This window comes from Oncorhynchus kisutch, linkage group LG12 (assembly GCF_002021735.2).
Source record: "Oncorhynchus kisutch isolate 150728-3 linkage group LG12, Okis_V2, whole genome shotgun sequence".
NCBI lineage: Eukaryota > Metazoa > Chordata > Actinopteri > Salmoniformes > Salmonidae > Oncorhynchus > Oncorhynchus kisutch.
In genome coordinates this window covers 57407419-57422507 of record NC_034185.2, presented here as the reverse complement: position 1 = coordinate 57422507, position 15089 = coordinate 57407419, and positions in this window count along the sequence as shown.

Genomic DNA, 15089 nt, shown 5'->3' with positions numbered 1-15089 from the left:
ATCTATGAATCTCCATGGACTTGACCTGAGAGCTGAGGGGTAGAGGATTGGCCAGCAGCTTCTGAAGAGAACAACAGAGTCTCCCAGTCTAAACCGCATGGACTTTCTCTCTCTTCCTCCCCTTCCTTCTCCTTCCTCCCTCGCCTCTTTCCAGGAACCCTCACCCTTAAACACTCCCACACAGAGAAGCCACCCCGACTCTCCACAGACTCTCTGTTTATTCAAGGGCCGTCTCATCATTTTTCCAAACATGGCTGCCTCCCGCCCAGCATCCAGTTGCCCACTACTCCTCAATCATGGGGTCGGTTTAACCTCCTGATCTCCAGCTAATGGGAGCCCAGCAGAGTGACGGTCTGATTGCACGGACAATAGGTGGCAAAGGCCCCGGCCCAAATTGCAGGGGATTAGTCTGTAATCTGTCTCTCGTACGGCAGGGAACCAAGAAAAAAAAGAATGCCGAGTTGGAGGGTTGAATGGAGACCAAAAAAAGAGGAGAGAGAGAGAGAGGAGAGAGAGAAGAAAGAGAGAGAGAGAGAAAGAAAGAAAGAGAGATAGATAGATATATAAAGAAAGAGAGAGACGAGAGAGAGAGAGAGAGAGAGAGACGAGAGCGAGAGAGAGAAAGAGAGAAAGAGAGAGAGAGAGAGAGAGGAAAAAGGCCTTTGACGGATGGCAGAGGTGCAGGGCCCCCGGTCGGGTAAACATCTGCCGTTTATGACCGGGGCTCACCTGTACTAGAGGGGGTTGTGTGTGTGTGTGTGCATGTGTGTGTGTGTGTGTCTCTGTGTGTGCATGGCTATGTGTGTGCATCTGTGTGTGTGGTCTGTGTGTGTGTGTGTCTCTGTGTGTGCATGGCTACTTGTGTGTGTGTGTCTGTGTGTGTGCATGGCTACATGTGTGCATATGTGTGTGTGTGTGTGTGTGTCTGTGTGTGCATGGCTACGTGTGTGCATATGTGTGTGTGTGTGTGGCCGTTGGACAGGGCCAGGGGGTACCTAACAGCCCTGGCTGCATTTTTAAACAGGGACACGGGAGGCACTTCATGTGATCACATCGCACAGTGAATTATTCAAATTATCCACTGCGTTCGCCACAATAATACAACACAACACGAGACATGACTACAGCCGTGCTGCACGGTGCTGCTCCCTCCACCACCTCCTCTCTACCTGCGAGGCAAGCAGGGCCTGTCGTTTATTTATCTAGCCACCATGATCTAACTACAGACGGCTCTCAGTGTGGTGGTACACACACGCACGCACACACGCACGCACACACGCACACACGCACGCACGCATGCACGCACACACACACACACACACACACACACACACACACACACACACACACACACACACACACACACACACACACACACACACACACACGCTAACACCATCCCAAGCTGCCTTACATGAACATATTGCTGAGATGAATGGGTACTAATGAGAGGGGTGAGAGCGAGTGTGTGTGTGTTTGTGCATATCTATGTGTGTGTGTTTATGTGTGCGTGTGTGTGTGTGCGCGTGCCTGTGAATGCCTGCGTGTGTGTGCCTGTGCACGTGAGAGGCATAGCCTCTATTGAATTAGCCTCTATATGCAGTCCCTCTAGGGAATGGGGCTCTCTTGCTTAACAAACTCCAGGGAGTGGAGGATTATGAAGAGATACCAGCTGGGCAACCTTCCTCCCCTTCTCCTTTCCCTCCTCCTTCCCCCTCTCCCCCTCGCTCCCCTCCTGCTTCCCTCTTTCTCCTTCTCTTCTCTCCCTCTACTACTTCCCTCTCTCTCCTTCTCTTCTCTCCCTCTACTACTTCCCTCTCTCTCCTTCTCTTCTCTCCCTCTACTACTTCCCTCTCTCTCCTTCTCTTCTCTCCCTCTACTACTTCCCTCTCTCTCCTTCTCTTCTCTCCCTCTACTACTTCCCTCTCTCTCCTTCTCTTCTCTCCCTCTACTACTTCCCTCTCTCTCCTTCTCTTCTCTCCCTCTACTACTTCCCTCTCTCTCCTTCTCTTCTCTCCCTCTACTACTTCCTCTCTCTCCTTCTCTTCTCTCCTCTACTTCCCTCTCTCCTTCTCTCTCCCTCTACTGCTTCCCTCTCTCCCCCTCTTCCTTTCCTCTTTCCCCCTCTCTCCCCTCCTTCTCTCTCTCCCCTCCTTCTCTCTCTCCCCCTCCTCCTCTCTCCTCTCTCCCCCTCCTCCTCTATCCCCCTCCTCCTTCCCCCCCTCCTCCTCTATCCCCCTCCTCCTTCCCCCCCTCCTCCTCGCTCCCCTCCTCCCCCCTCTCTCCCCCTATTTCCCACTCCTGCTTCCTTCACTCCCCTCCTCCTTTCCTCTCTCCCCCTTTCTCCCCCTCCTGCTTCCCTCTCCCTCTCCCTCGCTCCCCCCCTCTCTCCCGAAAGTTCCCAACACCTCTCCAGTGGCTCAGCATCGCCTGCCCCCCTTGCGCCGCCACCACCAGTGTGTGTGTGTATGTGTGTGCCCGCTCCACTCTCCTATGATTAAGGGTCAAGCGTGCCACCTCCATCGTCTCCAGGCCATCATTAAAATAAAAGGAGGGAGCAAACGAAGGAGAGGAGGATAGAGAGGAGAGGAGAGAGACACCCTGGCACAAGGGCTAATGAAAGCCATGAATCACCGTGTGCGCGGCGTTATAAGAACATATTAGAACCATCATTAACGCTGTACAAAGGGCAGGGTCGGGGTGAACAGACAGGTCGTCTGACGCCCCGAACCCTCCTCTTTCACCCCCCCCCATACCCCCACGGGCAGTAGTCTCATTATAGAAGCACCCATGCTGCCTGTCTGCCACGTGGTGGGTGTCTGGGGTTGGGGAATATTTCCCCAGACAGATCTGGAGATAGAGCTGAGATGTGGCAGTGGGATAAAGTCCCCGGTATGGAATTGCTTCACAAAACCATGGTTACAGAGCTGCGAACAAGCAATGGCCTTCTATAGTTATCAGACTGTACTTTATCGGCCCAATGAAAATACATTTGACAGAGCTTGCAATAGAACATAATCTCACCCGACATCTAGATCGCCCAACTGTGTGGGATTGCACGTATAGCTCTGTGACCTTTTCACACAGCCCGGGGACATAGAGGGTTCTCCAGACCTACCCTGGAGCAGCCCCCCTACACCCACCCCGTACTCCTGTGGCCTGGGGGTTGGGGCATGGCCGTTGATGCCCCCTTCAGATTCACCTCCATTGCCCCCCAGGAGGCCCAGCTCAGAGAAGTTTGCTCAGGCATCATTACAGCTTCATGGATCTATGATGAAATGAGCTGAAAGGCCCTGGCTGGCGTCAGACCCTGTCAGAGTCCTGACGGCCCCACGTCCCTTAAATCATGGATAACCCTGGATATTTCTCTCTCTGTCTGCCTGCCTGTTCACTGGCCCTAGGTCTGTAACTTACTTCTCATGGACCACACCACACCACCGACACCCCGCAGGAGGCATCAAAGATTAACACCTACAACTCAGCCAGCTCTCAGTCTCACGTCTCTCTTTCGTAACTATCTCTCCTCTCACTCCCGTCTCTTTCTCGCCAGTCTCTTTCTCGCCAGTCTCTTTCTCTGAATTTCCTGGTCTGTCAGGAAACTCACGTGCTCTGTGGCACTCTGATGTCTCTTTTCCTCTGTCGTTCGTTTCTCCTCCATCTCTTCCTGTTCTCTTCCTTCTCTAACTGTCCTTGTTAGCGTCTCTCTCATCGGGACGCCTGTGGCAGATTGTCCTTCGGCAGGTTCAGGGCGACATGGAGAGAGAAAGAGAGAGATGCAAAAAGAGAGAGAGCGTGAACGAGGGAGAGAGCAAGAACAAAGGAACGAGGGAGTGAGAGAACAAGGTAGAGAGAGAGAGAGAGAGAGAGAGAGAGAGAGAGAGAGAGAGAGAGAGAGAGAGAGCGAGAGAGCAAGAAAATGAGGGAGAAAAAGAGAGAGAGATTTGTGTTTCTACCCCAAGCTCCGGCTCCAGTGAGAGCAGGCTGATTACAGGAACATTACAGCATGGTGATATTAACATTAATACCCAGCGTCCCTCGCTCCACACCGCTCACGGAGGTTACAGAGGACCCGGGGCCGTATGTGGTGCTAATGATGGGAGCCCAGCACACGCTGTGGTCAAATGGGAAGCATTTCCACTCCGTTTTACCAGGGTTTGACTGGGTGACAGGCAGGAGCCAGCCTCCAGGACCAGTCACCCAGCGTCAAACACAACCAGCACTGCATGCTCAACTGGACTAATCAAAGACATGGAACAGCCCTCTAGGAATCAATGATAGTCAGCCTGGTCAATGGACCAAGGGACAATAAGTGCTTCAGTGTGTACCTGTTACATAGATAAGAGGGGCGTTCACAACTACAAGAGCCACAGATGCGTAGAGTTCAAGCTCCATCACATGACAATAACTCATTGATAAAAAAAAAAACACACATGTCAGAACGCAGCCTTGAGATTCTGTGGGTTGTGATTTCGTGGATGTGTGAGAGACTGAAGGTGTGACTTTCAGTACTGAGCTCATCCAGGGATCTATCTGCAAAGGGGATGAATTGTCAGGGGCAGAGGAGAGAGACTGTTGTACTGCCTCGGCCTTTCAGTACTGAGCTCATCCAGGGATCTATCTGCAAAGGGGATGGATTGTCAGGGGCAGAGGAGAGAGACTGTTGTACTGCCTCTGCCTTTCAGTACTGAGCTCATCCAGGGATCTATCTGCAAATGGGATGGATTGTCAGGGGCAGAGGAGAGAGACCGTTGTACTGTGATGTCGCTTCGCACCATTAGAGGACTAAGGGCTGTAGATCAAACACACCTAACATGGACGTGGTCAATGGAACTTAACAGGGACAGACGTTATCATTTATTTATCCTTTACTTAACCAAGGAAGTCACATTGAGTCCCATTGACAATCAAGTGAGCCCTGCTTATACGCTCATGTAATGGTAGTGTACGCAGAAGTCCTCTTGTACGTCACGATAATTCACTGTGTTGGGGTACGCTAATACTTTGTCGCAACGGTTTATATCTCGAGGCAAAATCTTGACGTTTCTCCTCCTTTCCCCACCTTGAATGAAGCCATAATTGGATGATTAAAGCCAGTTGAAAGGAAACCTAATGTTATATTAAAAGGAAGTTAATCAATGCATCTACTTGGGATACCGCCTTACCATATATTAGTATGCAGCCACCACTACAATGGTTTAATGTGCAAAAATAAGAATAATAATTATTCATATTTCTTTGTGTGTTGGGTTGGCATTGAGTAGACATTACATACATTACTATAGGTTAACAAAACTTTAGGTTTCTTCATTTCTCGTGGTGGTTAGTGCGTATGTAAATATTTAATGCTGGCTTTATGCTCTGGATATTTGAACATAAAGGTTAATAAACTGTAAGGCGGTGGTGTAATTTCAGGGTAAAGGAGTGGGAGCAGCAGGAACATGGACGCAAAGACCAGGGGAATTATCTATAGGTGAGGTACATGCCGAGTCTGGTTGAGAAAAAGACCAGGGGAATTATCTATAGGTGAGGTACATGCCGAGTCTGGTTGAGAAAAAGACCAGGGGAATTATCTATAGGTGAGGTACATGCCGAGTCTGGTTGAGAAAAAGACCAGGGGAATTATCTATAGGTGAGGTACATGCCGAGTCTGGTTGAGAAAAAGACCAGGGGAATTATCTATAGGTGAGGTACATGCCGAGTCTGGTTGAGAAAAAGACCAGGGGAATTATCTATAGGTGAGGTACATGCCGAGTCTGGTTGAGAAAAAGACCAGGGGAATTATCTATAGGTGAGGTACATGCCGAGTCTGGTTGAGAAAAAGACCAGGGGAATTATCTATAGGTGAGGTACATGCCGAGTCTGGTTGAGAAAAAGACCAGGGGAATTATCTATAGGTGAGGTACATGCCGAGTCTGGTTGAGAAAAAGACCAGGGGAATTATCTATAGGTGAGGTACATGCCGAGTCTGGTTGAGAAAAAGACCAGGGGAATTATCTATAGGTGAGGTACATGCCGAGTCTGGTTGAGAAAAAGACCAGGGGAATTATCTATAGGTGAGGTACATGCCGAGTCTGGTTGAGAAAAAGACCAGGGGAATTATCTATAGGTGAGGTACATGCCGAGTCTGGTTGAGAAAAAGACCAGGGGAATTATCTATAGGTGAGGTACATGCCGAGTCTGGTTGAGAAAAAGACCAGGGGAATTATCTATAGGTGAGGTACATGCCGAGTCTGGTTGAGAAAAAGACCAGGGGAATTATCTATAGGTGAGGTACATGCCGAGTCTGGTTGAGAAAAAGACCAGGGGAATTATCTATAGGTGAGGTACATGCCGAGTCTGGTTGAGAAAAAGACCAGGGGAATTATCTATAGGTGAGGTACATGCCGAGTCTGGTTGAGAAAAAGACCAGGGGAATTATCTATAGGTGAGGTACATGCCGAGTCTGGTTGAGAAAAAGACCAGGGGAATTATCTATAGGTGAGGTACATGCCAAGTCTGGTTGAGAAAAAGACCAGGGGAATTATCTATAGGTGAGGTACATGCCGAGTCTGGTTGAGGAAAAGTATGAAGCATATTAAAGGGTAGGAAGCATAACGTTTTTACTCACCACCTCAACACTGTGTAGTCAAAGACTTAGTCACTTCGTTGTTAGTCTCGATCTGTTGACCTAGAACTACAAATATACTTATGTTTTGGGTTATTACATATTTCTTAACTTATTTCCGGATATCTTCTAAACTACCCACAATGCCCTTTTTCTCAACGTGGTGTGGAGAGTCTAGTCTGTGCTACCAGAGGAAGAGGCGTTGCGAGCGGGATAACTGGGCTCGAGGACCATTTTGTTCATTGTTAGAGCACAACCTTGCATGTTGATTTGTAACAATACATTCGTAAAGTAATTGCTTGTAAGTTGCCTGAAAATGGAATTGAAACCAGTAGAGAGCCAACTATTTGGTTCTACATTTGAAGTTATTTCTGTTGGAGTTTACATTTATAGGGAATACGCTGGCTCGCCGGGTTCTCCATGTAATGTCATGACATCACACCCCGGAGAAACATTTTCCGACATGACTTCAGCTTCCTATGGAATTGTGATTGGTTATATGGAGTGGTGTAAAGTACTTAAGTAAAAATACTTTAAAGTACTACTTAAGTACGTTTTTGTGGTATCTGTACTGTACTTCACTATTTACATTTTTGGCAACTTTTACTTTTACTCCACTACATTCCTAAAGAAACGAATGTACTTTTTACTCCATATATTTTCCCTGACACCCAAAAGTACCCGTTACATTTTGACAGGACAAGGGTCCAATTCACACACTTATCTAGAGAACATCCTTAGTGATCCCTACTTCCTCTGATCTGTCGGACTCACTAAACACAAATGCGTGGTTTGTAAATGATGTCTGAGTGTTGGAGTGTGCCCCTGGCTATCCATCAAAAAAAGAAAACACAAGAAAATTGTGCCGTCTGGCCAATTTGAAATGGTTTACACTTTTACTTTTACTTTTGATACTTAAGTACATTTTAGAAATTCCATTTACTTTTGATACTTGATATAAGTATATTTAAAACCAAATACTTTTATACTTTTACTCATGTATTATTTTACTGGGTGACTTTCACTTTTACTTGAGTCATTTTCTATTAAGGTATCTTTACTTTTACTGAAGTATAACGACTGAGTACTTTTTCCACCACTGGTTATATGTAATTACTCAAAACATACAAAAGTGTTGTGTAACTTTCCATTGGGACTGGTTACATTTATGCTACCTATCCTTTATATAGTACTTCTACATTTATATGAGTATCATACTTGCTGCTTTATGTATTTTACTTGTGTCTCACTGCTTCTCACTTAATTAACAATAAAGAATTGAAGGTGGCTGTCACGACTTCTGACGAAGTTGGTTCCTCTCCTTGTTCGGGCGGCGGTCGGCGTCGCCGGTCTTCTAGCCATCATCGATCCACTTTTCATTTTCCATTTGTTTTGTCGTGTCTTCCTACACACCGGGTTTCAATACCATTATAACATGTTGTGTATTTAACCCTCTGTTCCCTCCATGTCCTTGTCCGGAATTGTTTATTGTAAGTGCTTGTGCACCTTATTCTGGTGTGCAACGGGTTTTGTACCCATTGTATTAATTGTTCTGTTTACGGTGATTTTTATTATTAAACTGCGCCGTTGTAACACAGTTTTTGCTCTCCGGCGCCTGACTTCTCTGCACCTCATTACAGAATTACGGACCCAAACTATGGAGTCAGCAGGAGAAGGTACCCCGGGTATAGAGGTGGAGGAGCACGACCGGGAGCACGCAGCAATGCTCCACCATCTTGGCACCGCCATGGACCGTGTTGTCCAGACAATGGACCCCAGCGCCTCCACCAGCACAACCGGGGTCTCCACTACGCGCCCCTCCTTCTCCTGGTCCCAGTGGGATTCGTCTCTCCTATCCCCAGGAATACGATGGGATGGCTGCGAACTGCCATGGGTTCCTGTTGCAGCTAGACTTATACCTGGCAACCGTCCACCCGGCTCCTTCGGGCCGTGAGAGGGTGTCCGCCCTCGTCTTGTGCCTCACCGGGAAAGCTCTGGAGTGGGCCAACGAGGTGTGGAGAGAGGGAGATGCGGCGTTGGACCAGTTTGAGGAGTTCATCCGCCGTTGCCGGTCACACTGCCGGTCTGTGCCCGGTCGGGTCCTCTGGGTATCGAGGCAGCAGGCAGTGTGCTCTGGCGTCACCCCAGGTGACTCGGCACCATTCTCACCCAGAGCCATCTGTTGCACACATGTTTTTGTATGTCACTTTTCCTGAGTTTTCCCCGCATTCCCAGCATAAGGCGCTCGATTCAGGTGCGGCTGGGAATTTTATAGACAGATCATTTGCCAATAGTTTAGGGATCCCCATTGTTCCCGTGGCTGTACCTTTCCCCGTTCACGCCTTAGATAGTTGACCATTAGGGTCAGGGTTGATTAGAGAAGTCACTGCTCCTCTGGGCATGGTGACGCAAGAGGGTCACAAGAAGAGAATTAGTCTCTACCTTATTGACTCTCCTGTGTTTCCCGTGGTGTTAGGCCTACCCTGGTTAGCTTGTCATGAACCCACTGTTACTTGGCAACAGAGGGCTCTCGCGGGGTGGTCGCAAGAGTGCTCAGGGAGGTGTTTAAGGGGTTTATGTTGGTGCTACTACGGTGGAAAGTCCAGACCAGGTCTCCACCGTGCGCATTCCCCCTGAATATGCCGATTTGGCTCTCGCCTTCTCCAAAAAGAAGGCGACTCAATTACCACCCCATTGATGGGGGGATTGTGCGATAGATCTCCTGGTAGACACTGCACTTCCCAGGAGTCACGGGTATCCCCTCTCACAGGCGGAGACGGCGACTATGGAAACATATTGTTACGGTTTTCTAAGTGTGGTGAAGGAGAGTCGGACCAAACTGCAGCGTGTCGATTGCGATCCATGTTTATTTAAACAAACGTAAAACACGACTAAACACGAACACTACAAAAACAATAAACGAAACGAAAACTGAAAACAGCCTATACTTGTGTCAACTAACATAAACAAGGACATCAAGACACTCAGGACAAATAGGACAATCACCCACGACAAACTCAAAGAATATGGCTGCCTAAATATGGTTCCCAATCAGAGACAACGATAAGCACCTGCCTCTAATTGAGAACCACTCCAGACAGCCATAGACCTTGCTAGATAACCCCACTAGCTACAATCCCAAAAACATACACACCCAAAACCCCAAGACAAAACACACCACAATATAAAAACTCCATGCCACACCCTGGCCTGACCCAATACATGAAGAAAAACACAAAATACTTAGACCAGGGCGTGACACATATGTCTCTGGTACATTTGGTCCTCCACTTCACCCATCTCCTCAAGTTTATTTTTTGTGAAGAAGAAGGAGGGAGGTCTGCGCCCGTGTATTGACTATCGAGGTCTAAACCAGATCACTGTGAGGTACAGTTACCCGCTACCACTCATAGCCACAGCGATTGAGTCAATGCACGGGGCACGCTTCTTCACCAAACTAGATCTCAGGAGTGCTTACAACCTGGTGCGTATCCGGGAGGGAGACGAGTGGAAGATGGCTTTCAGTAGCACCTCAGGGCACTATGGGTACCTCGTCATGCCGTACGGGTTTATGAATGCACCATCAGTCTTCCAAGCCTTTGTAGACAAGATTTTCAGGGATCTGCACGGGCAGGGTGTAGTGGTGTATATTGATGACATTCTGATATACTCCGCTACATGCACCGAGCATGTGTCCCGGGTGCGCAGGGTGCTTGGTCGCCTGTTGGAGCATGACCTGTACGTCAAGACTGAGAAATGCCTGTTCTTCCAGCAGTCCGTCTCCTTCCTAGGGTACCGCATTTCCACCTCAGGGGTGGAGATGGAGATTGACCGCATTTCAGCCGTGCGTAATTGGCCGACTCCCACCACGGTAAAGGAGGTGCAGCGGTTCTTAGGGTTTGCCAACTACTACCGGAGGTTTATCTGGGGTTTTGGTCAGGTAGCGGCTCCCATTACCTCACTGCTGAAGGGGGGCCCGGTACGTTTGCAGTGGTCGGCTGAGGCGGACAGGGCTTTTGGTCACCTAAGGGCTCTGTTTACCTCGGCTCCCGTGCTGGCCCATCCGGATCCCTATTTGGCGTTCATAGTGGAGGTGGATGTGTCCGAGGCTGGGATAGGAGCTGTGCTCTCTCAGCGCTCGGGTACGCCACCGAAGCTCCGCCCCTGTGCATTCTTCTCGAAGAAGCTATGACGTGGGGGACCAGAGCGAAACTATGACGTGGGGAACCCGGGAGCTGTTGGCTGTCGTCAAGGCCTTGAAGGTGTGGAGACATTGGCTTGAGGAGGCTAAACAGCTTTTTCTCATCTGGACTGACCACCGCAATCTGGAGTACATCCGGGCAGCGAGGAGACTGAACCCTCGCCAGGCAAGGTGGGCCATGTTTTTCACCCGTTTTGTGTACACCCTTGCCTACAGACCAGGCTCCCAGAACGTGAAGGCAGACGCATTGTCCCGGCTGCATGACACAGAGGAGCCCATGGATCCCACTCCCATACTCCCTGCCTCCTGCCTGGTGGCGCCGGTAGTGTGGGAGCTGGACGCGGACATTGAGCAGGCATACGTGCAGAGCCCGCTCCCGTCCAGTGTCCCGCTCTGCACCTGTCTGCTGTTCGTGACCTGTTGATCTATTGGGCCCACACATCACCCTCCTCTGGTCATCCTGGGATCGGTCAGACAGTGCGCTGTTTGAGCCGGAGTTACTGGTGGCCTACCTTGGCTAAGGACGTGAGGGTTTATGTGTGCACCTAGTGCAAGGCTCCTAGGCACCTGCCCAGAGGGAAGCTACACCCCTTACCCGTTCCACAACGGCCTTGGTCGCACCTGTCGGTGGATTTTCTTACCGATCTCCCCCCTCACAGGGTAACACTGCGACCCTGGTTGTTGTGGTTCGGTTCTCTAAATCCTGTCGTCTCCTCCCTCTGCCCGGTCTCCCTACGGACCTACAGACTGTTTACTCACGTCTTCCGGCACCCCGAGAGTAATGGGCAGGTGTAGAGAGTAAGCCAGGATGTGGGCAGGTTTCTGCGGTCTTATTGCCAGGACCGGCTGGGGGAGTGGGCGGCGTTCGTGCCCTGGGCCGAGATGGCACAGAACTCGCTTCGCCACTCCTCCACTAACCTCTCTCCCTTCCAGTGCGTACTGGGGTACCAGCCGGTTCTGGCGCCTTGACATCAGTGTCAGCCCGAGGCTCCTGCGGTGGACGACTGGTTCAGGCGCGCGGAGGAGACATGGGAAGCTGTCCGTGGTCACCTTCAGTAGGCCGTGCAGCGCCAGAAAGAGAACGCAGATTGTCACCGCAGTGAGGCCCCGGTGGTCTGGCTCTCAACCCGAAACCTGCCCCTTTGCCTGCCCTGCCGGAAGCTGGGTCTGTGGTTTGTGGGGCCATTTAAAGTCCTGAGGAGAGTGAATGAGGTTTGTTATTGGTTACCGCTACCCCCGATTACCGTATTAACCCCTCGTTCCATGTGTCTCTCCTCAGGCCGGTGGTGGCTGGCCCGCTCCAGGAGTCTGAGGTGTGGGAGGTTCCTCTGCCCCCTCTGGACATCGATAGTGCCCGGTGTACTCCGTTCGCTCCATGCTGGATTCAAGTATGGAGCGAAGGGGCCTTCAGTATCTCGTGGAGTGTGAGGGGTACGAGTTCTGGTCGAGGACGTGTTGGACCCTTCAATGCTGCAGGAGTTCCACAATCTTCGTCCGGATCGCCCTGCGCCTTGCCCTCCTGTTCGTCCCCGAGGCCGGTGTCGGCGCGCTGCTGGAGCCTTGCGTCAAGGGGGGGATACTGTCACAACTTCCACCAAAGTTGGTTCCTCTCCTTGTTCGGTCTTCTAGCCATCATCGATCCACTTTTCATTTTCCATTTGTTTGTCTTGTCTTCCCACACACCTGGTTTCAATTCCATCATTACGTGTTGTGTATTTAACCCTCTGTTCCCCCCATGTCCTTGTCTGGAATTGTTTTGTACCCATTGTATTGATTGTTCTGTTTATGGTGATTTTTATTATTAAACTGCGCCGCTGTAACACAGTTTTTGCTCTCCTGCGCCTGACTTCTCTGCCCTCAGTACACACCCCTTACAGTGGCAATTGGTATACAAGTGGAGAAGATACTGAGTATCACTTCTTTTAAGTTCTGATAGGGACTTGACTTAAGAAGGGACTTGAAGCTAAATGCCATTCTACTTTAAGCCTTCCATAAGCTTCCATAATGTTGTGTAGAAAGCAGGGGACCACAGATATCTACATTCTTTAATGAACATTACCACACATGATGCTGCATGTTGTATGTTGCAGTCAGAGATGAATATTTCAACGCCCACTTCAACCACTCTCTGCTCCTGTACCTCTTCAACCTCCCTAATAGGGAGACAAACCTAGTCGTGGAACGACCGTCCCATGAAAAATGCACAAGCCACTTAGAACCAATGACCAGTCAGAAGAAGACACTTCTCTCCTTTGGAGAAGACGAGCCACGACTTCTTCCCTGACGGAAAAAAAGGAAGGAGAAAAAAAGGAACCGTCATATTTGACAGAAACGGCGTAACAGGCGAAACTAATGCCCTCGCCGACACACAGATCCGTTATGAAGATTGGATGAAATGGCTTGATAGTGAAACATTAACTTCTTTTAAATCTCACGCCTCGCAAGCATTCTTCAAATGTAACGCAGGGTTAATAATTTACTGGCCTCGCGCCATGATATTCATCGTCGGTGCAATCTGAGGGTCCTACTCTCAGAAGAAAAAACATTCTTTGACTTCTATCTTAGAGCCGGCCCTTAGAACAGACTTTGAACTGATCCTTGGTCCACTTATGTTTTCATTACAAATGGAAAGATTGAACAGAAAAGGCATAAAAGCGTACTTAGAGCCCTTATCAACTTACCATAGCTGCTAAATGTGTGAACCGTGTGTGAACCAAAACAAATTATCAGTGCACATCCATGTCCATTGACTTCCCAATGTGAAATGTGAAACTTGTGAAACTTTGACTGTTTATGTCTGATGTATTCTCTCTCTCTCTCTCTCTCTCTCTCTCTCTCTCTCTCTCTCTCTCTCTCTCTCTCTCTCTCGCTCTCTCTCTCTCTCTCTCTCTCTCTCTCTCTCTCTCTCTACTGCCTGATTGACACACTCACACACATGCACATGCACATACACACATGCACGGCTGCACACACACTTGCTGTCAACAGCACTGCCTGATTGACACAACCCCGCTACGCTGTTGTACAAGAAACACTCCCAGGCGTTTTAGAGCCCCGGTACACATACACAGCATTGGCGAATAGACACGCACACACACTGTAATATACAACACACACACAAACCACACATGTGCATGCACACACTCTTCCCTCACTGCTTGTTGGTAGGGTAAGGAATTGACTGGACCTATTTGTGAATCACAGACAGGTAAAGAATACATCTCTCCCTCTGTTACTCTGTTACTCTGTTCTTTTTCTCCTCCTGCCATACAAATGATGGCCTCTCCTCCTCCTCTCCTCTTCCTCTTTCCCTTGATCTCTATCCCTCTCTCTCTCTCACACACACTTCCTCTCTCTGCCCCTCTAACCATTGGTCTCTATCCCTCTCTCTCTCTCTCTCTCTCTCTCTCACACACACACTTCCTCTCTCTGCCCCTCTAACCCTTGGTCTCTATCCCTCTCTCTCTCACACACACACTTCCTCTCTCTGCCCCTCTAGCCCTTGGTCTCTATCCCTCTCTCTCTCTCACACACACACTTCCTCTCTCTGCCCCTCTAAACCCTGGTCTCTATCCCTCTCTCTCTCACACACACACTTCCTCTCTCTGCCCCTCTAACCCTTGGTCTCTATCCCTCTCTCTCTCTCTCTCTCTCTCTCACACACACACTTCCTCTCTCTGCCCCTCTAACCCTTGGTCTCTATCCCTCTCTCTCTCTCACACACACTTCCTCTCTCTGCCCCTCTAGCCCTTGGTCTCTATCCCTCTCTCTCTCACACACACACTTCCTCTCTCTGCCCCTCTAACCCCTGGTCTCTATCCCTCTCTCTCTCACACACACTTCCTCTCTCTGCCCCTCTAACCCTTGGTCTCTATCCCTCTCTCTCTCACACACACACTTCCTCTCTCTGCCCCACCAACCCCTGGTCTCTATCCCTCTCTCTCTCTCACACACACACTTCCTCTCTCTGCCCCTCTAGCCCTTGGTCTCTATCCCTCTCTCTCTCACACACACACTTCATCTCTCTGCCCCTCTAACCCTTGGTCTCTATCCCTCTCTCTCTCACACACACACTTCCTCTCTCTGCCCCTCTAACCCTTGGTCTCTGGCGGACCGTGAGTGCCGAGCGGCGCGGCTAAAGCTAACAGATAGCTTTAATACATAAAGGAATAAATACCCGTCAGGGGAAGATGAAAGTAGATGCTGGTGTTATAATTAGCCCCGTCGCCCTCAGCTAGGGATCACTAGTACATCTCTGCCATAGCTGATGGAGTGTGGATGTCA